We start from the raw sequence: 26,650 nt of genomic DNA, 5'->3' as shown, positions 1-26,650 counted from the left end.
TCGAGGCCGCAGTTTCTCTGGACGCTCGCTCGGGACACCACCTGAGCACCACTCCTGCGCTTTCGGTGGGAGCGCGCTCCACGCCCCGAGCGCACAACCTCTCTACCCTTTCCGTGGCCTGGGCTTCCTTCCCCGAGAGAAAATCGCTCGAGATCCTCGGGCGCCCTAACCGGGAAAGCAAACCTGTCAGCTTGGAAAAGAAAACTCGGTTGTGGTGAAGGTTTGCCTTACTGCATCCCGAGTTGCTTTATTTGTAGTTTAACGTTCTCGCAAGCATATCGACCCATCAGGTCAGGCCCTTTGGCGCGCAAAGTTCTCCTTCCACCTTGGGCGGCGAGATCAAGAAGCCCTGAAGGACACAGCTCCCCCCCCGGGACCCCGACTTCCTTGGCATACAAAGGCCAGAGCTGGCGCGCCACAGCTGCCTGGAGGTTTCCCGCGTAGAAACTCCTCCAGGTGGCGCCGCCCACTGGAGAACGCGGAGCAAAGCTGGCCGCGTCGGAGACCGGGGGCGCCCGGCGGAGAGCCGAGCTGGGACGCACCCTGCGGAGAGCAGGAGAGGGAGGGCGCTCTGAAGATTCCTGGAGGAGTGGAGGGGGTGGGGCGGGAGGGGGGTGAGAAGGAGGAGGCCAATCTCCGAGAGCCTGCGAACTTTATTGGGTTGAAAAGTTTCTTCTGCTGTCGCCTCCCCCTTGCGTGCGGAGCTGTGCCTTGCGTGCGCTGCTTCTGGAAAGTCGGCTCTAGTCATATCCCTCGGCGCTTCTCACGGCACCTGACACGCCGAGGCGGCGGCGGGGGCGGCGGCCGAGGGCGGGATGCCGACCGCCACCACCCTCCGCGGCGCACGCACAGCCGCGCCCTCCCGGCCACCGCTCCAAGGCCGCGTCTGGGCGCGCGCGCGCGCGCTCTGAACGGGACTCTCCTGCCCAAGTGGAAGCCCCAAGGCGCAGCACCCTTTCCTGCCGGCTGGTACAAAGTATTTTAAAGACCCTGGAGAAAAAAAGATCTTTTCCGAAAGGTTGGGGAAAGGGCGAGCCCGGGGGATGAATGGTAGTTATTCAGGTAGGAAGTGTGCTTCCGAGCCTCGGGGGTTACCAAGAATAAGTAAAGAAGTTGGGCGCTTACCAAGTACCAGCCGTGTGCTTTGAGGTTTACCGGCGCGGCCAATCTCTACTGTTTGCCAGTTTACAGATGAGGAAACGGGTTCAGAAAGGTTATATGATTTACCCAAGTTCACACGCATACATTTACAATCATACGATATAACCTTAAATGATTTCTTTTTCCAAGTAAATGATTGAAATGCTTCCCTGGGCAAAGTGAGGTGGTTCTGTACTCCCCCACTCTACCTTTTATTAGCTAATAAGAGGTGGACCCAGGATTTGAACCCACGAAGTTGCACTCCAGCTCCATCATACTTGTTTATGCTGAAGAAAAGCCTCAGATAAAAGGCACAAATGCATTCTTTCCTGCCTGTCTAAAAAAAAAAAAAATCAGCTGGAAGAATTTTTTAAAATAATTTCTGGGGTTTTTGGCGGGGGTGGGGCAGGGAGATTTGTTTTAGAGAATTGAATCTTGAGGATTCTAAAGAAATAGTATGCTCATCTTTTGCAGGTAAATTGGTTTTGAATGAAGGAGGCCTGTGGATTGTGCTTCATAGCTGACTTTGAAATAACTGGTTAAATTCTAAAGAAAAATAAACTTCTTAAGAGTTTGACTTTTTGAAAGATTGAAACCAACATTAAAATATCTTACTTGATAAGAAAATGCCTTTTTGTAAAATTCTGCCTTCAGTAGCTTTTGAGAGGTTCTCTGGAAATGACTTCATACTTTATTATGGGGTACTCAGTTCTGTAATAAAGTTAGTTTTTGAGCAACTGAGTAAATAGGAATTGGTTTCCCAGGGCTCCGCTGGCATATATATCATTTGAAATGAATTTCATAGCAACCTTATAATATCTAAGTTTAGCAAGACCCTTGTCTAATAATTGAAGATTGCTGCAGGTATCAGTCTCTCATCAGACTTGAATTTAGTAGACAAGAATTGTGTATGGGCTACTACCAATTTTGAGCTGGCAACGTTCCTGAAAGCTTTTATCACAGTATTTCTACCAGAATCAGAGGAATGGAGGTGCTTTTAAACCAAGTAAATACCTATCTTAAAAACTACAAAACAGAGCTGTTTCTAAGACCTCCTATATAGCTTTTAGATAAACTAGATACATACCTGCCTGCCACAGCAAATAGTTCAACGTACCTTTCAAGCCATGATGCCCTGGATTCAGCTCTTGTTGCAGGACAAGGCTTTAAAAGGCAGAGGAACCAGTTAGGTAAATGCTGTCAGAAAGATAGGCTTTATCAGTTAGGACAAGCCAAAAAGACTGGCTGTGGTAACACTGGGCTTTGGCTTCTCCCGGGCTTTTTGGTGTAGACCTCTGTTGGAAGGCCCATCCAATACCTGATGAAGACTCAGGATAAATCCAGAGAGGCCTGCGGGTACCCTTGACGTAGCTCATGGTGGAGCCCTCACTCTAGTGAATATCCATACCAGACTCTAAGTTATCAGTTGCTCAAAGCCAGTGTCTAAGGCCCAGGGATCTCCTTTCAGTCAATAACACACAATATGGGGATTTTGCCCACCCCTAAACTCAACATTTGAATTGTTTGGTACAGATAACTTTCAAAAGAACAGCGAAGCTAGAGAGATAGTTCAAGGAAGAGATTTAAAATACCTTGTGTTGTATTGATTCCATAGAAGAGAAATCCAGCTTAAGCGTGTTTAAGCAGGACAGAAATGCACTGGCTCACATGAAGGAAAGGATAAAGGTGGTACCTCACAGGATGGAAGGACCTGGGGCTGCTCTCCCACTGTCTAGCATGCTAGTCTCTGCTTGGGTTTCATCCCATATACTCTCTTCATATAGCAGGAAAGCTGGCCATGGGCAGCCTCAAATTAACCACCACCCCCCAAAAAAGAGAACATGTCCTTTTCAGGGTCATTTTTCAAGCCCCTGGAAGGATTCCATTGTGCCAGCTTGGCATCAGGCCACCCCTGTGGCCAAAGGGCTAAGTCTCTTTTCAGAAAAAGAGAGATGGAGGTAGGGAGAACATGCTGCTGCTAAGTCACTTCAGTTGTGTCCAACTCTGTGCAACCCCATAGATGGCAGCCCACCAGGCTCCCCCATTCCTGGGATTCTCCAGGCAAGAACACTGCAGTGGGTTGCCATTTCCTTCTCCAATGCATGAAAGTGAAAAGTGAAAGTGAAGTCGCTCAGTCGTGTCCAGACTCTGCTGGGAAACAAAAGGTAAGAGGCCCCTCTGTCCTCAGGTATCCTGCTTCTGTCCTTCATTTTGGGTTGAAGGATAACACAAAATAATAATAATAATAAATCAGCAACTGAGATAGATGCTTTTTTAAAAAATTATTTATTTTTTGCAGTGCTGGGTCTTCACTGCTACATGCGCTTTCTCTAGTTGCAACAAGTAGGGGCTACTCTCTACTTGCAATGCGCAGGCTTCTCATTGCTGTGGCTTCTCTTATTGCAGAGAACTGGTTCTAGACTTGTTGCAGAGCACTGGCTCTAGGCTTCAGAAGTTACAGCACGTGGATCAGAAGTTGTGGCTCCCAGGCTCCAGAGCACAGGCTCAGTAGTTGTGGCTGGCGCACAGGCTTGGTTGCTCCAAGGCATGTGGGATCTTCCTGGGTCAGGGATCAAACCTGTGTCTCCCACACTAGCAGGCAGATTCTTTGCCACTGAGCCACCAGGGAAGCCCCAAGATAGATGCTTTTTGCCTGGAACCCATAGCCAAGAAAGCTCAGCCCTTAAGTCATCAGTATAGAAGTTGGTTTTCTTCATGGGATTTTGCTTTAGCAGCTCTTCAATATGGCTAGGTATGTACCTAAAACTAAACACAATACCCCAAAGATGAGATCTTGTCCAACCCCGAGAGCTGTGGTTACTTCCCACCAATCATGCCGTGTTTCTTTTTAATGCAAACTAAGTTTTAGGGCTATTTTAAAGTATCTAAGCTTGTGATAAATTAAGGTCTTTATCTTTTATCTTGAGACTTAATACCATTCTGAGTCTTTCATTGCACTTGTACAATTGATTTAAAAAAAAATATGAGATTTTCCATTTATTTCCATTAAATACATTTTGAAGCTTCCAGCCCATGGAGGCCATGTTGATACTCTTATGGCCTCTGAGGCCAAGATCACAACAGAAGCTGGAAAGTAATATGGGGAAAACAAGTCTAGTGGCCAGGTGACCACTGGCCCACTCTGGACTACTTCTATGACAAAAATCTTTGGACTTTGGTTTATATTATATATCTACATTATTATGCATACACAATATTTTATATATATATAAATATTTAATATATCATGTTACAATATTCAGTTCAGTTCAGTTGCTCAGTCGTGTCCGACTCTTTGCGACCCCATGAATCGCAGCACACTAGGCCTCCCTGTCCATCACCAACTCCCGGAGTTCACTCAGACTCACATCCATCGAGTCAGTGATGCCATCCAGCCATCTCATCCTCTGTCGTCCCCTTCTCCTCCTGCCCCCAGTCCCTCCCAGCATCAGGGTCTTTTCCAGTGAGTCAACTCTTCGCGTGAGGTGGCCAAAGTACTGGAGTTTCAGCTTTAGCATCATTCCTTCCAAAGAAATCCCAGGGCTGATCTCCTTCAGAATGGACTGGTTGGATCTCCTTGCAGAGTCCCTTGGACTCTCAAGAGTCTTCTCCAACACCACAGTTCAAAAGCATCAATTCTTCAGCGCTCAGCTTTCTTCACAGTCCAACTCTCACATCCATACATGAGCACTGGAAAAACCATAGCCTTGACTAGACGGACCTTTGTTGGCAAAGTAATGTCTCTGCATTTGAATATGCTATCCAGGTTGGTCATAACTTTTCTTCCAAGGAGTAAGCGTCTTTTAATTTCATGGCTGCAGTCACCATCTGCAGTGATTTTGAAGCCCCCCAAAATAAAGTCTGCCACTGTTTCCACTGTTTCCCCATCTATTTCCCATGAAGTGATGGAACCAAATGCCATGATCTTAGTTTTCTGAATGTTGAGTTTTAAGCCAACTTTTTCACTCTCCACTTTCACCTTCATCAAGAGGCTTTTAAGTTCCTCTTCACTTTCTGCCATAAGGGTGGTGTCATTTGCATATCTGACGTTATTGATATTTCTCCCAGCAATCTTGATTCCAGCTTGTGCTTCTTCCAGCCCAGCATTTCTCATGATGTGCTCTGCGTATAAGTTAAATAAGCAGGGTGACGATATACAGCCTTGACGTACTCCTTTTCCTATCTGGAACCAGTCTGTTGTTCCATGTCCAGTTCTAACTGTTGCTTCCTGACCTGCATACAAATTTCTCAAGAGGCAGGTCAGGTGGGCTGGTATTCCCATGTCTTTCAGAATTTTCCACAGTTTATTGTGATCCACACAGTCAAAGGCTTTGGCATAGTCAATAAAGCAGAAATAGATGTTTTTCTGGAACTCTCTTGCTTTTTCGATGATCCAGCGGATGTTGGCAATTTGGTCTCTGGTTCCTCTGCCTTTTCTAAAACCAGCTTGAACATTTGGAAGTTCATGGTTCACGTATTGCTGAAGCCTGGCTTGGAGAATTTTGAGCATACAATATTAGGGCTTCCCAAGTGGCGCTATTGGTAAAGAACCTACCTGCCAATGTAGGAGACTTAAGAGATGCAGGTTCAATCTCTGGGTTGGGAAGATCTCCTGGAGTAGGAAATGGCAACCCATTCCAGTATTCTTGCCTGGAATATTCCATGGACAGAGGAGCCTGGCCCAGTGCCGTCCATAGCGTCACACAGAGTCAGACACGCCTGAAGCGACTTAGCACTCAGGCATGTTATAATATTATACAATTTGTATATATTATTTTTCAGTTTTGACCAGATATAAATTCTTAAAACACACCCACGCATAGTATACAAACATACTCTTGTTGCAAAAGATTCAATCAGTGTATAAGAATATGCAGAGAATTAGGAAAGCCCATGCTCCTACCCCTTCTCATGTGCAGCCACAAGAATCATGTGTCTTCCACTTATGTATAGCATATGCTTGTGCATATGTGTATATTTTTAATACAAATGAGATCATACTAAAATTACTGTTCAGTGATTTTTTTTCAACTTAACAGTTGTCTTGGCAACTTCAACAGAAGGTATAGATCTACCTACCACATGCTTTTAAACTACTGCGTAGTATGACTGTAACATAATTTATTTAGCCATTTCTCTTTGAAGACCGTTTGTGTTCTTTCCAACTTATTTGAGACTCCATTGCGGTGACTTCACTTTTCTGTGCAATTCTGTATACATTTGCAAATGTTTTCCCAGTGGAGAATCTTGAATCAAAGGGGTATGCATTTTAAAGGGTCTTGCTAACACCTCCTTGTCTTCCACAAAGACGGCCAGTTTGCATCTGGAACCTGGGATTTTGTACCCAGTAGCATGTACCAACAAACTTTTCCTTCTATAAAGAATGATTGCTTTAATTTAGCTTTGCAAATGTAGAATGAAAACAAAACAAAGGGATTACTTGTCTTTCAGATCTGTTCTTTCCTTTAAAGATTGGTATGCTTGTGCTCAGATCATCTCCTCTTCTTGACAGGTGAGGGAAATCCCCAGATTAAAGCTGATAAGACATTAGTGGGGGGAGCATTCCGGATTTCCATATCTCTATGGAAGACATCACAGAATCCAGGGTAGGAGAGTGACCTCAGCGTGCCTCAATGTCCCCTCCGAGATGATGACAGGCCCCTGGGCACAGGCCCAAAACGCCTTCTAGGTTTGTCAGTCTTCCAGAGGAGATTAAAAGCAGTAAAGCCAGCATAACACATCATTAGGAATTTGGCTTCTGGAGCCAGGCACTCTTGGGTGTAAGGCCCAGCTCTTTGACTTATAAGCAGTGACCTTGGCCATGGTAGTTAACTCTTCTTAGCCCAAGTATCCTCATTTGTACAAAAGGGATCATAATATCCCAGCCACAGGGGGTCACTGTGAGGATTAAATGAGATATTATGAGGATACCAATTAGCACAGTTGATGGCAAAGAGTGAGTTCTCAATAAAAGCTAGCCGTTATTTATTATTGTTACCACTAGTACTACGCCCTTATTCCTGTCCAATAAAATCAGAGTCACGTAAGGACTTGGACCTCACAGAGATAAACATAGCCTGCTTGGTTCAGGGTGACGCTTTGGGGTGACACACCCTCACCCAACCGCCTGCAACCTCCTGGAAGCCTAAGGTGACAACAGCCACAGCCTCCTTTTCTTTCTGAGGCAGCACATGAGTGGTCAGTAGCCCCCAACTCCAGAGCCCGCAGGGTTCTGCCTCTACCACTCATAACCGAGTGACTCTAGCTGCTGCAAATAGCTTTCTGGGTCCAGTTCACATTTGAGTAAAACAGAGACCACGCCAGTACCTACTTCAGGACTAAACGAGCTAATACATGTACAGCTTTAGAAGAACAGTGCCTGGTACCAGGGAGGGGCTCAGACGCATCAGTTATGATCATTACTCTGAGGGAAGCCATTTGCCGCTGCCTGAAAAGGCCAACCTCAGAGCCATCTGCTCTTGGCAGAAGGGCTCAGCATCAACAGCCAATTTGCGTTTTCCTCCAGCTCCCAGATGGAGCCATGCAGTACTTCTTTCTCACCTTGTTTCAGCTCACCCAGATGGACACGCTCCACTTCAGGACCCTCAGAGCAGAGGCAGCTCTTTAGGCAGGAGGATGCCACGCTCCCAAAAGGTCCTGGAGGAGGCCGAGCCGGGTGCCTTCCTCCAAGTCAGGCTCTGGGCCAGTCCCTCCCACAGAGCAGAGGCTCTGGGACAGCACTCGGGCCATCGCTGCCAGGGAGAGTTAAGAAAACGACAGTCCACGCGGTGCAAACAGGAGAAGGCCCCAGGAAGTGCTGTCCTGGGACCTCCAGGGGTTGGCATGAATGAAGCCATGCTCCCTGGCTCCCCAGAAGAGACCGCCTACTTTCCTCCCAGTACAGGTCTGGATGAAAGTGGGCTGTGGCTCAGACCTGCGGCACCCAGAACACTGAGCAGCTGCACTGAAGAAGCTCAGGCCGTCTGGGCAGCCCGGACCAGAAGGCTGGGCGAGGAATCTCTCTGCCCTTCCTTGTTAACTGCCAGGGAGGAAACGCTCCCCTGGCCACAGTGGAAAGTCGAATTCAGCCATCTGTACTGTGGTGGTGACTAACCTTCTTTCCTTGAACTATTGTGCCGAGTCAGCCTGTGGCTTATTTGTTTTACGGGTTGGATTGCAGAAGGAAGTCAGGACTTCTCAGGTTCTGAGCCTTGGTAGCAGCACCATCACCTGTCTTCAGGTGCAGCTGGTGCCTCTTACCAGGCCCCCAGGGCACTGTCCGCGGTTTCAGGGAGCATCTGATACACTCACCTGAGCTCCCAGATCGCAGGGTTACCTCATGGAATACCTGGGGCTCTGGGGTAAAATGGAAATCTCCATCCCATTTAAGAACACATGACGGGCTCTGAACCAGTGGCAATCCTTGTGCCTTTCTCCTGCTGGGCTCTGGGTATCATACCTGCAGCTCCCGGAGGCAGCTCAGAGAGGTGAAAATCAGATTACAAGTGTCATTTCATTTAACATGGAATAACTACAACAATTTTGAGTGCCACATGCAGAACTCTGTGCCCAGTGAAACGAGAGGATGATCCTCCTCTCCGATGTTGTAGTTGTGAGGTCAGGCCAGGGCTCACTCTCCTCTGGTCTGTTAGAGTGCTGAACACCACAAAGCAAGTCAGGACACAGAGAGGAAAGGAGTTAATTTTCCCTCCAAGTGCCGGGCACTGTATTCAGTGCTTGACAACTTCATTTACTTCTCCCAATCATCCTAAATGTATAGCCATCATTAGCCTGCTTTACATATAAGAGGATTAAGGTTCAGACACGATGGACTATTTGCCAAAAGTCTTACAGGTTGCAAGTGATTTTTTAATTTTTTATTTTATATTGGAGTATAGCCGGTTAACAATGCTGTGATAGTTTCGGGTGAGCAGGAAACGGACTCAACCATACATGTACATGTATCCATTCTCCCCCAGACTCCCCTCCTATCCAGGCTGCCACATAACATTGAGCAGAGTTCCCTGTGCCATACAGTAAGTCCTTGTTAGTTATCCATTTTGAATATAGCAGTGTGTACCTGTCCATCCGAAACTCCGTAAGTATCCCTTCCCCGATTCTTCCTCGCTGGTAACCGTAAGTTCATTCTCTATGAGTCTATTTTGTAAATAAGTTCATTTGTATCATTTTTTTTTTTTTTAGATTCCACATATAAGGGATATCATATGATATTTCTCTTTCTCTGTCTCACTTACTCACTCAGTATGACAATCTCTGGGGGTCAAGATCTGTACTCGGGTCTACAGGCTCCAAAGCCCACCCAGACCATAGCGATCAACACACGTGAACTGACTGCCAGTGTCATAAACTGTCCTGCAGCCCCTCCCTTCTGACTCCACACTGTGTGTATACACTTCCCCAGCACCCACATGCCTGTGAACGACCTGGGTGATCCCAAGCCTCTCCCTACTCCCCCAGGAGAGCTGACATCCTCCTGGAGGCCAGGACCCCAACAGGAAAAGCCATCTTGGTTCCCGTGTGAGATGCAATTCAGACCTGCCCTCTCCTCTCCTAGTGGAGAAAATTGCTATCTGTCCTGCACAGTTCAGGCTCTGTAATTTACAATCCAGTCTTGGGAGGGTTTGGAAAAATTTTCCTTTAAAACAGTGGCTGGAATGCAGCCTCCACATGGCCTTCATGACTAGATCTGCTACATTCAAATGCATTATATTGAACTTACTATAAAATTCACACTATTCCAGACTCCCAGAAATGACAGTTTTATTTAGAAGTAAGTGAGCAAAGTGATGACTTCATTGGTCCCAATGCCAAAATCTTAGCTCAGTGTTTCTCAAATGTTTCGTGTTCAGGACCTCTTTCTACTCTTAAAAAATGTTACAGAAACCAAAGAGCTATTGCTTCCTCTAAGTTTTATCTAAATTCCATGGACAGTGGAGCCTGGCAGGCTATAGTCCGTGGGGTTGCAAAGAGTCGGACATGTCTGAGGACCTGAGCATGCATGCACGCATTTACAATTTTAGAAATGAAATTTATTCATTAAAACACAATAAACCTAAAACATGTTTACATAAATAGCATATTAGAAAATATCTCTGTTTTCCAAAACAAAAAATATTTAGTAGGAGTGGCATTGTTTTACATATTTTACAAATCCCTTTAATTTCTGATTTAATAGAAGACAGATGAATACTCATATCTGATGCTGTAACCAATCTGTAGTGATATTGAATGTCAGGTAGCCCCTGAAAGACCCCTGGTGATCTTGTGAGAGAAGAATGGGGAGAAGGGCAAAGACTACTTTATGACCATAGTTTTAACCTTATGGACTTCCTGAAAGCATCTCAGGGACCACCTACCCTCCCAAGAAGTCCCGGGCCACACTTTGAGAATCACCTGCTGCTGCTGAGTTGCTTCAGTCACGTCCGACTCTGTGCAACCCCATAGATGGAAGCCCACCAGGCTCCTCCATCCCTGGGATTCTCCAGGCAAGAACACTGAAGTGGGTTGCCATTGAGAATCACCATCTCAGTTCAAATGTATGATTTTTCTTGTGAGAAAAATCCACCCAGAAGTATTAATATCTAAAGAATATAAAGACCATAATATCTATGGTCTTGATATAGGAACTTGGTGGCAGTGAGGGTAGATTTCAGAGGCAAACATGTCCCAGTGACTGATTTTTGGAGGAAAGCCCCTGAGACACGTGTGGGCATTTCTAAACAGCTGGGCTATCACAGAGGTACCACTCCCAGACGATGGGTCTAGTGGGGATGGTGCAGTTTAACCCCCAAGCAGGGCCAGAAGGAAGAGGCAGAGTGGTACCCACATCTCTGCTGCCTGGAGCCCAGGTGATGTCTGAGTCAGCGACCGGGAGAGCGTGGCTTAGATGAAGGGGGTGGGGAGCTCCTGCTCAGGTGTGGGGCCAGAAGGGCATCTGAGCCACATCCTGAGATCACGGCGGCTCTTTCATTAGCAGCTGTGCCAGTAATAACAACGGTAATAGTAATAATGTACTACTACCATTTATTGAGCACTCTGAGCCGGGCGGAGTGCCAAGCACTTGACATGAATCATTTTATTAATCCTTCACAACCAACTCTCTAAGGTAACTGTTAACCATAATCCCTTTCCTACAGACAAATAAAGCAAGACAGGAAGAGTTGGCGTTATCAACCAAGGCCACGCAGCTCCTGTGGTAGCTGAGCTAAAATGTGAATTCGGTCTACCAGATCCTGGAGGTACCCTGCAACCTCTGCTCCAGGCCAGGTAAGCAAAACCGTAAGAGCAGGAGACATGAACATCACTGCTTCCTATTAGATGAAGCACAGGGACAGAGTGGACACCTTCTCCCACTCCAACCAGCCTTTTGGAGGCTTCGGAGTTGAATTGTAGGGATTTCCTGGTGGTCCAGTGGTTAAGACTTTACCTTCCAATTCAGGGGTTCATTCCCTGGTCAAGGAGATGGGATCCCACATGCCTCTCAGTCAAAAACAACAACAACAGCAAAAAAACAAAACATAGAACAGAAGCAATGTTATAACAAATTCAATAAAGACTTGAAAAATGGCCCACATTTTTAAAATCTTTTTTTTTCTTTTTAAAAAAGCTGAATCATAATGGGGTCTTCAACAGTGAGGGAGGTGGGGTGCTGAGGTGACAGCTTTTGGTGCATGGGTCCTTCCCTTAGTTATAGGGCCCCACCTGTGCCCCTCCCCACACAACTCTGGCCTTCCAAGGGTCCTGCCACTGTTGACACCAGCCAGGAAGCACAGGCCTTGGCCCACCCACCTCTACTCCCCCCACGGAAATCTACAAGATGTACCCCCTTTCAAAGCTCCGACATGAGGTCCTGCAGACTCCTGCTCCCAGCAGACCAGCTGGCACAAAGCCACCTCCACATCCCGCCCCTTCTGAGCTCAGCTGCCCAGAGGTGTGAATTTCCCATAAGCAAGCTCAACCCTCCACCCCCATTCCCTGAAAAAGCAAACAGAGATCGTGTGAGAATTCTCTTCCAAGGCATCATACCTTCTCCCTAACCAGAGGCTCCAAGGAGTTCAGCTTTGCACGAGCTTTTAATTTGCGTGCAGACAAGCACAAAAGACCCAACCGGATATACCTGTTATTTCCCAATGACCTGAGAGCCCGAAGTTTATGTTAAGCCCTGGGTTAGGGCTCGGCTTGCACGCAAGGCTAGGACTCCTGCAGGCAATTGAGAGGTGGTGGTGGAGAGGACAGAGGAACAACTCTGAAGTGACAGCGCATAATTTAATTCCCCCTAAGCTTTCCAAGCATGCAGACTGTTCCTTTTTTGTCAGCGTATAACCTAAGTGATTTGTTCTACTCAGGCAAGAAATGTCTAATTTAAACCATATTGCAGCTAAGCCCTCAGTGGAGAAAGAGAGCTCCCTGCAGCTTGGCTTGTGCGTGGTGGGGCCGGATGGCAGCTGAGGCAAAGCAGACTCCTGCAGCCCCTGTGTTTCTTACCCAGGTCACGATTGGAGAAACATGCATTCTTGGGCTTTAATCACCACACTCACTCTTCTGTCTCATGCTTCACCCCTCGTGAATGGGTTTAATTTTAGTAAGAATGTTTACAGGAGAGTGTTGGCTTGATGTCTCTGATGTCTTCGGTCTGAGTTCCCTCTGAGCCACCACTGGCTATGGGACTTCAGGCAAACCTCTTAAACTCCAACTGCTGTTTCACTGTTTTCCCTTCTCTGAAAAAAAGCCAGGAGGGTGCAGGTTGACACGTTTTAGTGGAAAGTGACCAGGTCTAGAAAGAAAGAGATCTGTGTTCAACCCTGCTTTGCCCCTAAGCAGCTGTGGATTTGAGACAAGGGACTTTTCTGTAGGCTTCTCAGGTGGTGTAGTGGTTAAAGAATCTGCCTGCCAATGCAGAAGACACAAGAGATGCAGGTTCGATCTCACGGAGTAGGAAATGTCAATCCACTCCAGGTTTCTTGCCTGGAAAATAACATGGACAGAGAAGCCTGGTGGACAGCAGTCCATGGTGCCGCAGAGTTAGACACAACTGAGCATGCACGCACTTTGCTCTGGTCATCAATCTCCTCATCTGTTTTTTAAAATAAGGGAATTGGCAGGGATGGTCTTTAAAGTTTCTTCAGCTCTAAAAGACTATGTATGTCCTAAACCACTTCCGGCTTGACAAAATAATCACCATTATTATTATAATTATTAGTAGTATCTGATTCCCTTCTATAATTCCAAAGATTTCACTAGCCAGGAAAATCTTGTTTTACTTTTTTTTTTTTTAAATACTTTTATTTGCCTAACTTATATGGAGGATACTTTACTGCCCTCTCTCCCGACTATAGGATTTCATGTGGAGGCTCTGCGTCTGTCTCATTCTCCATTGAATTCTCGAATTTCCCCCACAGCCATGCCAGACTATTAAAAAGTGGTCTCTAAACACAGGCTCCATTTCAAGACTGTTCACTCAGCCAAAAGTGCCCCCTCCCATTCACTACTATGAAAATTCTCTTTCCTTTTCCTCCACTCCCCATCATGAAATGAATTGTTTTCCCCTCTGGATCCCTTGAGCAATTTGCACTGTGATTGCATTGATTTTATTCTATCTGGTGTTATTTTTGGTTTCCTATCCAGCATATCTTTGCTCAGCTAGACCCTCAGGACCTGGAAATCATCGGGGACTTGGTCACGTGTATAGCCCAGCCTCCCCGCTGTCCTCTCCCTTCCCCTGGCACCTGGTATACATTCAGTGTTCATAGAGGAATTAAGTTGTTGAACCCTGTGGATTTCATCCTAATGGGATAAGAATGCTCCTTGGGTTAGAAGTTCACAGCCAGTCAGGGTTGAGCAGTGCAGATCCCCACCCGCCCCCCATGAAAACTTACATAGGCTGGTGATAAGAAGGAGGCTGTGGACTGAAGGTGATGCTTGGAGGTCCCAGGAGAAAGCTGGCTTTTGGGTGGTAGGCAAAGTTGGTCTAGCCTCACTTGGTAAAAGGGGCCACATACACCCTTATCCTTCGCCAGGCTTAGAACCAGCTGAATGACCCTCCTGTCTGCGTGTTTTGTGAATAGGACCCAACTCAGGTCACTTGGGAGCTTTTCTTAAACTTTAAAAAACAAAAATTGCTATTTAGCTATATTAGCTTACACTCCTCCTTCTTCCAGTATATGGTAACTTCTTATTTTTTTAAATTTACTTTTCTCCCCAGTTTACTTACTTATTTAATTTTGTGGCCATGCTGCAGAGCATGTGGGATCTTAGTTCCCTGACCAGGGCTCAATACCCATGCCCCTGAATTGGAAGCACAGAATCTTAACCGCTGGACCACCAGGGAGGTCCCCGTAACTTCCTCTGAACATTTCCGCTTGCCCTACCCAGGAATACATCTAGGTCTTTTCTGCCTTTGGTGTAAAGTCTCGTTTGAAGACATCAAGTTCTGTGTGATTTGTTTTTTCTCACTAAACATGAATTCTAATTTAAAACAAATTCCTTACTCTTTACTAGGTAGAGATTTTGCAGAAAACCAAATTCTCGTTTTTAAATGAATGAGGATTCAAAAAGTTAGCCTAATGAAAAAAAGTTTAGGTTCAGAGCCTTTACACACAGTGGTGGTGGTTGTTAATTCGCTAAGTCATGTCCAACTGTTTGCGACTCCATGGACTGTAGCCCTCCAGGCTCTTCTGTTCTTGGGATTTCCCAGGCAAGAATACTGGAGTGGGTTGCCATTTCCTTCTCCAGGGGATCTTCCTGGATCAGGGATCAAATCTGCATCTCCTGCATTGGCAGGCAGATTCTTTATTGCTGAGCCACCAGAGAAGCCCTAAGCATAGTGGTAGAGAAATGGAAAAGCCATGTTGTTGGAAAGGTGATTTTAAATTCAACAGAGGTTTTACAATCAAAATAGAGAAAATTTGTCATCAAGAGTGACATAACAAAGAAACGGATTCTGAGATCCACCTTTGATTTTAGTGCTTCCGGGGAAGGATTCTGCACATTTTGAGCAATTTCTTCAGAAAAGGATCAAGTTCATTGAAAAGGCTCACCATCTTGCTAAAAATATAAAACTATTGAAAGAACCAAAGGTCAAGATAACTGTGTTCTCAGAGGTAGCTTTTTCTTAAAATATGTGAATTATCTCACCAAAGATATTTGAAAAATCTGCGTGGTTGGTGCACACAGTCACTTTTAGTGGGCCCCCGCTCACTAAAAGCCGGAAGAGGAGGAGAGGTCATTTCTGGTGACCAAGAGGGCAGTAGGTTGGGAATTCACTGGAGGGTAGTTAGTGTCCTTTATCTTTAACATTGGGATGAGCATGACACATGCAAATTCACAAAGCATTCTCACTGAGTAAGGAGAGAAGGCTGAGACAAGTTAAATAAACACTTGAGAAACGAAGCAGATAAAACCTGTTTGCTGCCACAAGTGCCGTGGGGGAGCAGCATTCCTGAACCAGAGGGGAAGTGAATGAAACCTCAGCTCTCAGAGGGGAGAGGTGGCTGAATGCTGGCCTTTCCCCTCCCAGCCCAGTTGGAATGCTGGCTTAGAGAAAAAGGAAGGGTTGAGGGGGTTTTACTTTTTAATAAAACATCTCAGAAATGACCACGAACAAGGCAAAGCTGATTCTCACAGATAAGCCAGGGACCGAGGAAGGTAGTTAGTGGTGGTTAGAAGCTGGTGGGTGGTAGAGGAAAGTGTCTCCAGCGTTAGGTCAATAGACCAGAGCAGAGAAATCAAAGTGCAATAAGAACATCTTTGGGGAAAAGCCAGCCAGTCGTTTTCCTTTCTGAATTGAGAAGGGACATTTCAAGTCTAGGAAGGGTAGGGATGAAGGAGAGGAAAGAGCCAGAAATGTGGGGAAGCTATATGATATCTGACCTCATAATCTCCCCCAAACAGTTTGTTTTTAAAAAAACTTTTTATTTTATATTGGAGTATAACCGATTAACAATGTTGTGATAGTTTCAGGGGGACAGCAAGGGGACTCTGCCATATGTAAACATGTATCCATTCTCCCCAAACTCCCCCAACAATTTCTGTAATGATTGTGACACCAAGCACATAGGTGCCCCTTCACCTCTGCTCTAAAGACGTCTGTTCATCAGCACGAGGAGAATTTGGTGGCAGAATTCCATGACTTGCAAGGTGTTTGTGACACAGGGAGAAGCAGTGTCTTCCCTGAGTTCCGAGGGCCCTGGTGACACTTCTTTGGACTTAAAACTTTTCCTTGAAACTCTTGAGCATTGTGAAATGAGAGAAAATGTTTATCTTGGAGTCATAATAGCACCAGCCACAACCTCAATGGCCAAAGGTTTAAATCCTCTGGAATAATTAGCCTAGAAAATGCAGGAGTCAAAACAGCTCTACAAAATCTGAAGGGAAGGGAAAGATGAACCAGAAGGCCAGTAGAATGTGTGTGTATATGTGAAAAACGTTCCTCACCTGTGGTTGTTTGGGGGCGGGGTGCAATCATCTATGTGTGTGTCTATGTGACATATTTTTACACATTTACAAATGTGTTTTAAGCTGTGGTGGTAGTGGTTTAGTTGCTAAGTCATGTCCGACTCTTGCGACCCCTTGGACTGTAGCCAGCCATCCTCCTCTGTCCATGGGATTTTCCAGGCAAGAATACTGGAGTGGATTGCCATTTCCTTCTCCAGGGGATCTTCCCAACCCAGGAATCGAATCCAGGTCTCCTGCATTGCAGACACTTTACTGACTGAGCTATCTGCAAACAAATCCAGATCAGCTCCCACCCCCAGCCTTTTTTATCCTAAAGGCATATTACATGGATATCCAAAAGTTCTGAAAGGAGAATCTTAAATACACAAAGCATTTCCCAACTGATCACCATGTGAATGATGTAAACAGTCACCTGTAGTACTGAGTCGCCATGTGCCCTTTTCATGTGTAAGGAATTGTAAGTTAATTTGTGGCAGTGGTCTTAGATTTCAGACATTAATAGCAGCAAATTATAGAAGAAAAGCAAGATGGTATGATTCATGACCTAGAAAGAGCAGCTTCTAGTTTCCACTTATCCTCTGTGTCACGTGATATATTTCAGAAACTCACTTAAAATTGAGAAAATAAGCCATTCCTAATTGTGCTTAAGGAAATAGCTCATTTACGAATCTAAGAAGATTAGAGAATCTTTCGTGTGTTTGTTTAGAACCCAGGCCAAATTTTTTTTCCAGAGGCACAAACCTGATTTTCCCTTTTCCTTAAAAAAAAAAAAAGAAAAAAACTCTCATAAAGTTAAAGTGTTTTTAAAAAAATGTGGGCTTTGCATGCAATAACCCATTCAAGGACTTTGATGATGGACTCACCTCTGCTATGAGTATGGAATTTTTGCATTTTTGAGATGGATCTTTTTTTAATGAATACACCATTGTATTTTTGGAGTTTCAAATTGACTCAATTTAAAAAAAGATGATTTTCCAGCCAGTTGTTTGAATTCCCATAAAACTCGATTTCCACAGGTTAGCTCAATAAAATTAAAAAAAAAAAAACAACACTAAGTTCTAAGCATGTTGCTTGAAACTCTTTAGTGTTTTCCCAAAGAATCTATAATACATTCCCACCCCCAAACTGCCACCTAGCCCATCTGGACCCTTCTCACCTTTCTTCACGCTCTGCTCTTACTCTGTGGTCCCCTTGCTGTGCCTCAAATGTCAGAGTTCTTTCTTGCCTCACGGTTTCAGGGCTTACTGTTCTTTTCTGCCTGGAAAGTTCCTCCTTGGTCTTTGCATGGTTGGCTGCATCAGATATGTTGTGTTAGAGCACCATTCTTTGACCCCCTCTCTAGAGCAGGGGCCCATCCGAGCTCCCTTGCTCTCAAGCCCATCACTGTCTCTCTGTTCTAACTGGCTTCCATTGCAGTCTGCCTGGTTATATCTGTTTCTGCCACTGGATTTCAAGTTTCTTGGGAATAGAGACTTTGTCTATCTTATGCACCTTTCTCTTCTGTCAGTGCCCGGCAAATAGTAGATGTTCAGTAAATACTTACTGAATGAGTAGATGAATGATAAGACATTGATCTGTATCTATTTTTCTTTCTGGGTTGTTGTGAAGGGAACCCGAGAGAATGGAGTGAAGGCTGGGCTCAACAGAGAGTTTTGTCCTTCATTTTATTATTTTTTATTTGTTTGTATTTTAAGATAGGAGATGAGAAGTTTTTTTATGCTTTTGAGAATGATCCAGGAGAGAGAAAGAAAGAGATGATAACGAGGATGTAGCAGAGAAAGAAAATATTGCAGGAAAGAGGTCCTTGAGCAGTTATGCTGATGTGGTTCAAGGAAAGTGCTAACCATTGCTAGACACGTAGAGCCTTTGCCACAGTGAAGGAGGAAGACAGAGAAAGCAAGTTCCAGTTTACAGTGCATGGTGTGTGTGTGTGTGTGTGTGTGTGTGTGCACGCGCACGCATGCTTGTATTGATTTGGGGTAGACAGATAAGCTTGCTGCCCTCAGGAATTCCCTGGCAGTCCAGTGGCTAGGACTCTGCACTTCTGCTGCTATGGGCCTGAGTTCAATATCTGGATCCCTGATGGGGAACTAAGATCCGTCAAGCTGCACAGGGTGGCTCAAAAAAAAAAAAACAGGGGGATTGTTGCCCTAGTGTGTGTAAGTTGCTCAGTCATGTCTGACGCTTGTGATCTCATGTGTCATGACTGTAGCCTACCAAGCTCCTCTGTCCATGGAATTCTCCAGGCAAGAATATTGGAGTGGGTAGCCATTCCTTTCTCCAGGGCATCTTCCCAACCCAGGGATCGACCCCAGGTCTCCCGCATTGCAGGCAGATTCTTTACTATCTGAGCCACCAGGAAAGTCCATTGCCCTAGCTTCTAATTTTTTAGAATTGGACATACATAAAACAGGACAACAGCTGGGCATGTGAGAGAGGAAAGGGATGTGGAAAGGTTAAGGAGACATGAGATTTCAAAAAATTATCTTAAAAAAGCAGAAGAGCAAACTATGTAGGGATGTGTAGAAGGATTGTAGCGCTTCCTGTCCATTAGAGTTTGATCATCATGAGTTTGAACTGAGACAGCTGGCTGTGGGGATTTTCTCAATACTTGAAGTGGGAATGTAATTGTTACCAGTTTTCTGGAGGGCAGTGTCCTTTGATTGAGCCATTCTACGAATTCATCCTAAAGATAGCTGGACATCTTTTGAGAAGATGTATATACAAAGATGTTCAACAAAAACTTTATAATCGATAGCAAATAACTGGAAAATATCTAAATGTCAGCAATAGGAGGTTGGATAAATAGAGATATCTGTACAATGGGATATTTTGCAGCTGTTAAAGACTGTATGTCTATATTCAATGATATGGGGAGATAACCATGATGAGTTATTGAGTGAAGAAAATGCAGTTTTCAGTTTAGTTCAGTTCAGTTGCTCAGTCATGTCCAACTCTGTGACCCCATGTACCGCAGCACACCAGGCTTCCCTGTCCATCACCAACTCCTGGAGCCTACTCAAACTCCTGTCCATCACGTTGGTGATGCCCTCCAACCATCTCATCCTCTGTTGTCCCCTTCTCCTCCCACCTTCAATCTTTCCCAGAATCAGGGTCTCTTACAATGAGTCCATTCTTTACATCAGGTGGCCAAAGTGTTGGAGTTTCAGCTTCAGCATCAGTCCTTCCAATGAATATTCAGGACTGATCTCCTTTAGGATGGACTTGTTGGATCTCCTGCAGTCCAAGGGACTCAAGAGTCTTCTCCAACACCACAGTTCAAAAGCATCAATTCTTCGGCATTCAGCTTTCTTTATATTCCAACATATATTCCATACATGACTATTACAAAAACCATAGCTTTGACTAGACGGACTTTTGTTGGTAAAATAATGTCTCTGCTTTTTAATATGCTGTCTAGGTTGGTCATAGCTTTTCTTCCAAGAAGCAAACGTCTTTTAATTTCATGGCTGCAGTCACCATCTGCAGTGATTTTGGAGCCCCAAAAAATAAAATCTGACACTGTTTCCATTGTTTCCCCATCTATTTGCCATGAAGTGATGGGACCAGATGCCATGATCTTAGTTTTCTGAATGTTGAGCTTTAAGCCAACTTTTTCACTCTCCTCTTTCACTTTCATCAAGAGGCTCTTTAGTTCCTCTTCACTTTCTGCTATAAGAGTGGTGTCATCTGCATATCTGAGGTTATTGATATTTCTCCCGGCAATCTTGATTTCAGTTTGTGCTTCCTCCAGCCCAGCATTTCTCATGATGTAGTCTGCATAGAAGTTAAATAAGCAGGGTGACAATATACAGCCTTGACGTACTCCTTTCCCAATTTGGAACCAATCTGTTGTTCCATGTCCAGTTCTGTTGGTTCTTGACCTGCATACAGATTTCAGAGGAGGCAGATCAGGTGGTCTGGTATTCCCATCTCTTGAAAAATTTTCCACAGTTTGTTGTGATCCACACAGTCAAAGGCTTTGGCATAGTCAATAAAGCAGTACAAAAATAAAATCCCATTTGTTGAACTCAAATGCAACTGATCCTATAGGGTAGGAGCTGGAATGGCCCTTTGAAATTGTTCAGAATCAAAGCAAGGGCCCGGGAAAGGAATGAAATCTTGGGTGAGGCAGATCGCGCCCACAGAGGACAATTCCCACTGAGGGATTCAGTTGTGGCCAGCAGTGGCCAGCACTCTCCACAGCCAGGGGAATGAGTTCCTCCATCCTGCAGGTACATCTGAGTAACAGACCGCAGCGTCCACCAGGGCCTGCAGTTCCTGGTCCGTGGTTACCGAAATCGCCAGAACACCTGTTCACTGTTGTCTTCAGGCTGTGAGAAGCTGAGGTAAAGGATATGAAATTGCTTTGTAAGCCATAGAGCACCATCAACTGTGATGTGTTGTTGGTCATTATTATCTGTTATGGGTTCCCATCCTGCTTTTCCTCACTTTCCCTAGGCTTAAACAATCTCATTTTCTCTTTCTTATGTTTATGGACCAGAGGAAAAAATAAGAAGAAAAAACAGGGAAATACTCTGAAAAAGAAAAGGTCCTCTGGTTTTCTGTCCTGTGTATGTACAATTCTCAGCAGGTCTTGTCAGGAGTTTGGGCCTCCCCTTCTCCACCGCCCCAGCGCCAGGGCTGAGTAGGCTGGACTGTCTGGGTCAGAAGAATGACCCCATGAAGGACTTGAGCCATCTCTTCCTCTCTTCCTCCCCCATGAGACACGGGCCCACAGATTATCTCGGGAATTAGACCAGGGAAGAAAAGAAAAGCCACCTCGGGCAACTGCATTTCTTATTAGCAAGGGGAGATTGTGAGGAAAAAGTTGAAGCCCAAGGGAAATTCTGAGACACGGTTTACAGAGACCACAAACACCTTCTTATGGAGAATCAGTGGAGGGAAAGCAAAGAAAACTAAGAATATCTTTTTAACTCTTCTAAGAAGATTTATCCCTCCTATGCAGCCAATTAACATCTCTAGAGAATGTGTGTGGTCACAGAGTTGAAGGGTTGAGCAAATTGCCTCCCTGCCTCCAGATGGTTTTAAATGGTAGCCGGTAAGAGGAGGGCTCACTGCCCCACAGCTTCCCCACCCCCACCCCCACAGACAAGCTTTTTCTGGAACAGTGAGGGTAGCTTTCAGACCCAGGGAATGCCTGCAGGCTGACACCAAGAAGGAGACATTTGTAGTTTTCCTAAAGGGGAAAGCACCCCCATCGTTCCCCACCCCACCATTATGGTTCTGAACCACTCAGAAATGCTAAAACAACACACATGGGGGTTCCTGGCAAATAATAGACTACAAATGAGCAGAGAGAGAGGGAAAACAAATCCAGTTACAAGAAAGGAGAAAATGGTCACTCCTCCCAGAAACACAAGAAAGAGAGCACACAGGCAGCCTTGCACTGCCCCCCCCCAGTGCTCAGTAAAATACTCGTGTCTTGGGATTTGGGGGGTCGTAGGGCACAAGTCAAGATCTAAACCGTTCTCCTTATATCTTGAGCCAAGGTTATGAGTAAGTGCATTTATCCTGAATGTCTGACTGGGTCCACACAGACAGGGAACACTAGAGCAGCACTGAAAATCATGGGAACGTGGGGGCCCATTCACAACACATCCTTAACTTAAAATAGTCCACAGTACATTGTTAAGATAAAGAAAACAGCACATTAAGTAGGATCCCAATTTTGAAAAACAGCATAAAGAACTTTCAATCTGCCAAGACCGGAGTGCCAGATGTAAAATACCAAATGTTTCTCTCTGTGATGGGATTGTTTTTTTCTTTATGCGTTTCTATGTTTTCTGTCTGCTTTCCCTGCCCTGATCAAATGTTTCTACTGCAATTTGAGAAATAAAAAGCAAGAATAGTTTGGTGAGATGAGCTGGTTTCATGATTGTGAGCACCTGTTCACAAATGTACATGCACACACATACACAGTATGAATGAATTTATGTGTGTTTCAAAGCTCTAGGCTCCTCCTTCTATTTCAACCAGGATTCCTTTTGTCACTGGTGAGTTCTCAAACCCAGTGTAACTTCAGTCCACATTTCTGAGGAGACAGTCTCCTAATACTGCTACCAAAGTAGCTAGTACCTTCCACCAAGGTTTCTGAAAAGCGGCCCCTCCCAGTTCCTCTCCCTCGAATAAGACCACCAGGGACCCTTCCCTTGCTCTCCACCATCACTCTCGGAATGCGGAGAAAGGAGTGAAGGGAAGGAGCAGGATGGTTTGCTGACCTACAGCTCTTCTCAAATGCCCTTTGGCAGAAGCTCACAGGTGGTGTGACATTCTGTAGCAGTTAGAGAGAACACCTCCAGTGAGCTTGACCCAACCCCTGATGAGCTCCAGGGATAGGAGCGAGGAAAGACCTGCCAGCCAAGTTCCCTCTGGCTGTTAGCTGAGGGTAGAAACAGGGACCAACTGCCTGATTCTGCAGACTTAGGTTTCATCCTTACTTTCAGAGATCTGGATTTCTTCTGACATTAACTGCTTCCTTTCCTCGAAGGTTCCTGCCAGCCCTTTTGTCTCAACATCTTAAAAGGCTTAAATGGAACTAGGCCAGGGCTTGTATGTTTACATTCTCCTGTGCCTGTTCCCTCTGTGTCGTGGTGGCACTGCTCCCATTCTATTGTTATTCTCTTTGTTACAGCCCATAAATTCTGTGCTGCCAGGGCGTTGTCTTTGGGGGTTTAACTCTAAGCTTCACCACATACCTGTAAATGATTAGTAAGCAGTGTTTGGTTAATAAATAACATTCAGGTCTGATATTAATAACAGACTTCTTCAAGCACGACACAGCTGGTGACGATTTAGTGACACAGGGTCACCTTAGTTTTTTGGAGCGTTAGCTTGGAGGAGAGACTGAATGCTGCCAGATGTCACCAAGCTGAAAAAAAAATAAACATATCTGGGTCCTGAGAGAGAACCCTGGAGGATATGTGCACGTGTGCACACCCCGCCCCCCCGCTCCACACACACACGGAAGGAGATTCCTGCTCTTTTCAATGTCATATCTATTGTTGCCTTCCAAGATCCTGTGGGTCCATCTCATGCATTATGACTCTTCCCATCCCTAGAGTGAGCACATTTTCTGAGCTAAAAATCAGTGTTCATTGGTTGGCCATGAGTCAGAAATTCAGAATGGTCTGGAAAAGTTGGGGAAAATAGGTTTCTCAATAGTGAGGCATCCAGCAGCCTTCCTTACGGCCATAACTGTTCAGTGCTATTGAAAAACTTACTCACTGCTAAGTGCTTCCAGAGCCTGGAGTTACAGAGAAGAAAGCTGTCCTCCTGAAGCTTTGCTCCTTTATGAAGACACTCTGGATGGGCGCTCTATTCTGGCTTATTCAAGTTCCAAGCAAATGTTTGACCTTGCTTGGCTATTGTCACAGCTGATGCCCACCCCTCCTCCATTCAATCCCTCCCCAACACAGACATCACTTCTTATTTCTTCCTTTTTAATGTTTTTTTTTAATATTTATTTATTTTTGGCTGTGCTGGGTCTCCGTTGCTGTGAGCAGACTTTCTCTAGTTGCAGCGAGTGCCGTCTACTCTCTAGCTGAGGTGCATGCGTTTTCATTGTGGTGGCTTCTTTTGTGGCAGAGCACAGACTCTAGATCGCAGGCTTCAGCAGTCGTGGCGCACAGGTTTAGTTGCCTCGAGGCATGTGGAATTTTCCCAGACCAGGGATCAAACCCATGTCCTCTACATTGGCAGGCAGATTTTTAACCACTGGACCACCAGGGAAGTCCCTTCTTATTTCTTTCTCCTTATCTCAGTAGAGACTGGCAGTCTTGCTCTGAGTTCCTTCTGCCAGAGAAGGAGGCCATTTGCTAACTTTCTCCAGACCCTACTCTTGAGTTCAGCCCAATGGGAAACCTCTCCTGGCTTCAGTGTTCACAGAGGACCTTCCTCAAGTCAGGCCAAACCTCCCACTTCCATCCGTCAAACCAGCTCTTCCCTCACTCACGGATCAGCTGCTTATCAAGAACCTCTTCTTCATCTAATTGTTCCCAGCGAACAGTGACTTTGTAACCATCTTTCAGGTTTTTCTTGTCATGACCTCCCTGTCATAATTGAAGATCCAGAAAAGCTTTCTGTATTAATATGCAGAAAGAGGAATTCCTGTCTTCAGCAAAAGAGCAAGAGGTATAGAGACCTGTGTCTGGTCCACTTTGCCCACAAATGCTGACCTTACAAGCAACAGGGGGGAGAAGCAGTTAGGGTAAGGTTCTAGCCCAGAACCGCTACCGCGTAGGAGGTCCACAGTTTGTCTATTTGCAATTCAAAGCCCCTGCAGAATGACAGTCCGGTTAATTACTTTCCTCTTTTGAAGACAAGAGACTCTTCTTTAGCAAGAGCGGAGAATTCACAAATTACTGTCCTAATTCCCCTTCCTACCCCTGTGGAATCTCATCCAGCATCTCAAAGAGCTACTCTTTGCTGCCGGGGAGCAGCCACTGCCAGGAAAACATGCCTGGTGCCTTCCCCTTTCTCTGTTACCTCCTTCCTAGATCAACATCCCTTTCCTTCCCTTCCCACGTGCTACCTCTTCCTTCTCTTAGGAAAGACTGTGAGGTTTGATGGGCGTGTTGTCAGGCACCTGAGCTTCTAATTATAGCTCTTTCATTACCAACCTGTGAGTTGGGGAACAGGACTGTAGCCGATAAGAGATGGCAGATTTCATTGTGTAATTTAGTTCTTCATATCAGTGTGTCATTCTGACTCCTTTCAATTTAACCAGATGTTTTGCCAGAAATTATCATTTAACCATTTGAAGGACTATGACTAAAAGCATGTTAAAATTGTTTCCCCTTTAGCCTGAACATTCAATTTTTGGTAAACTTCCTAGCACTGTTTCCCTGGAGACCTGATAAAAGAAAGTAAAAAAATGGCCCTGATTGGTAAACTGTATCTGGACTGGGACAATGTAAGTACCAGGTTGGAAGCTCTTTTTCTGGTTTCCCCTAAGGGCAGTGACTTTTATCACTGGCATGACACTCTGGGGACCATAGAAGCTATGCCCATGGGGTTCTTCCAAAAGATATTGAGTGCTATGGAGCACAAGTCTTCCAATTCAGGGTGGCTTCCATATCCTCCTGATGTGAGTCTCACTGCTTTACATCTGAGTCTCACCTGGGGCCCAGGAGAATAACTGGCGGAAATAGAGGGATGGTTTTGTGGTCAGCTGCTAGGTCCTGCAGGAGAGGAATGCCAGACGTGTCCAGCTAGCTCACTGTGCATCCTAGCCCATGCTACCTTCTGAGTCAGATGGTACCCCATGTGACATGGCAGTCTTGTGAGTCGGCATGTCTAGAAGAGGCTTAGAAGAAGAGCTCCTGGTGGGCTCTGCAGGTGGGGTTTTGACTTGCAGTGAACAAGAGCATTTGCCTGTGAAGCTGTCCGCATGAGTCAACAGTCCAAGTCATATGAACGAAGGGGGTCAAAAGGTACAAATTTCCAGCTGTAAAATAATAAGTCATGGGGATGTCATGTATAGTTTCAGTTTTGCAAGATGCAAAGATTTCTGGAGATTGGTTGCACAACGACGTGAATGGACTTAAAACTCCTGAACACTTGGAAATGGTTAAGATGATAGATGTTATGTGTATTTTACCACAGTTGAAGAGAAACTGACAGGTTCCTCTAAATGTCACACTTAAATCGTGTTTTCAATGGCTGGGCTAATGCTAATGTGTCTAGTTTTTACTATTAGTGGTATAGGAAGATTTCTGTGTCACTTTTCCACTTCTGTCTTCCAGTTGTGGTTAAATAATCATCTATATTTCACCCCTTATCATTTGACCAATTGACAATGTCAGCCACAGGTCACCACAACTTCCCATAAAAGTGGTGACTGTGCCCCTCACTAATGTGAAAATGCAGTCTAGAGGCCGACTGGGGAACGAGCAGCTATACCTAGAAGAAGAAGGAAGACCCTGTCCCTGAGGCCTTCTACTTCTTGGTAGAGCAGTTGGAAAGGGAGGCAATTCTAGGTACCATCCTTTTCCTACCATTCTTCCAGTCAGAA

The 26,650-nt window shown here is 45.2% G+C and overlaps 1 long non-coding RNA gene across 1 annotated transcript in view; it reads right to left on the bottom strand.

The window, feature by feature from the left end:
• Positions 1–12,118: 12,118 nt before the first annotated feature.
• LOC138990001 (uncharacterized) overlaps positions 12,119–26,650 on the bottom strand; it is a 31,847-nt gene continuing 17,315 nt past the window's right edge. Inside the window, exon 3 of the long non-coding RNA XR_011466191.1 lies at positions 12,119–12,878. This is a non-coding gene — a long non-coding RNA (uncharacterized lncRNA). The remainder of the gene's footprint in view (positions 12,879–26,650) is intronic.

This window comes from Bos mutus, chromosome 11, assembly GCF_027580195.1.
Source record: "Bos mutus isolate GX-2022 chromosome 11, NWIPB_WYAK_1.1, whole genome shotgun sequence".
Lineage (NCBI taxonomy): Eukaryota > Metazoa > Chordata > Mammalia > Artiodactyla > Bovidae > Bos > Bos mutus.
Note: the sequence above shows the minus strand (reverse complement) of the source record. Positions and strands in the feature narration are given on the sequence as shown.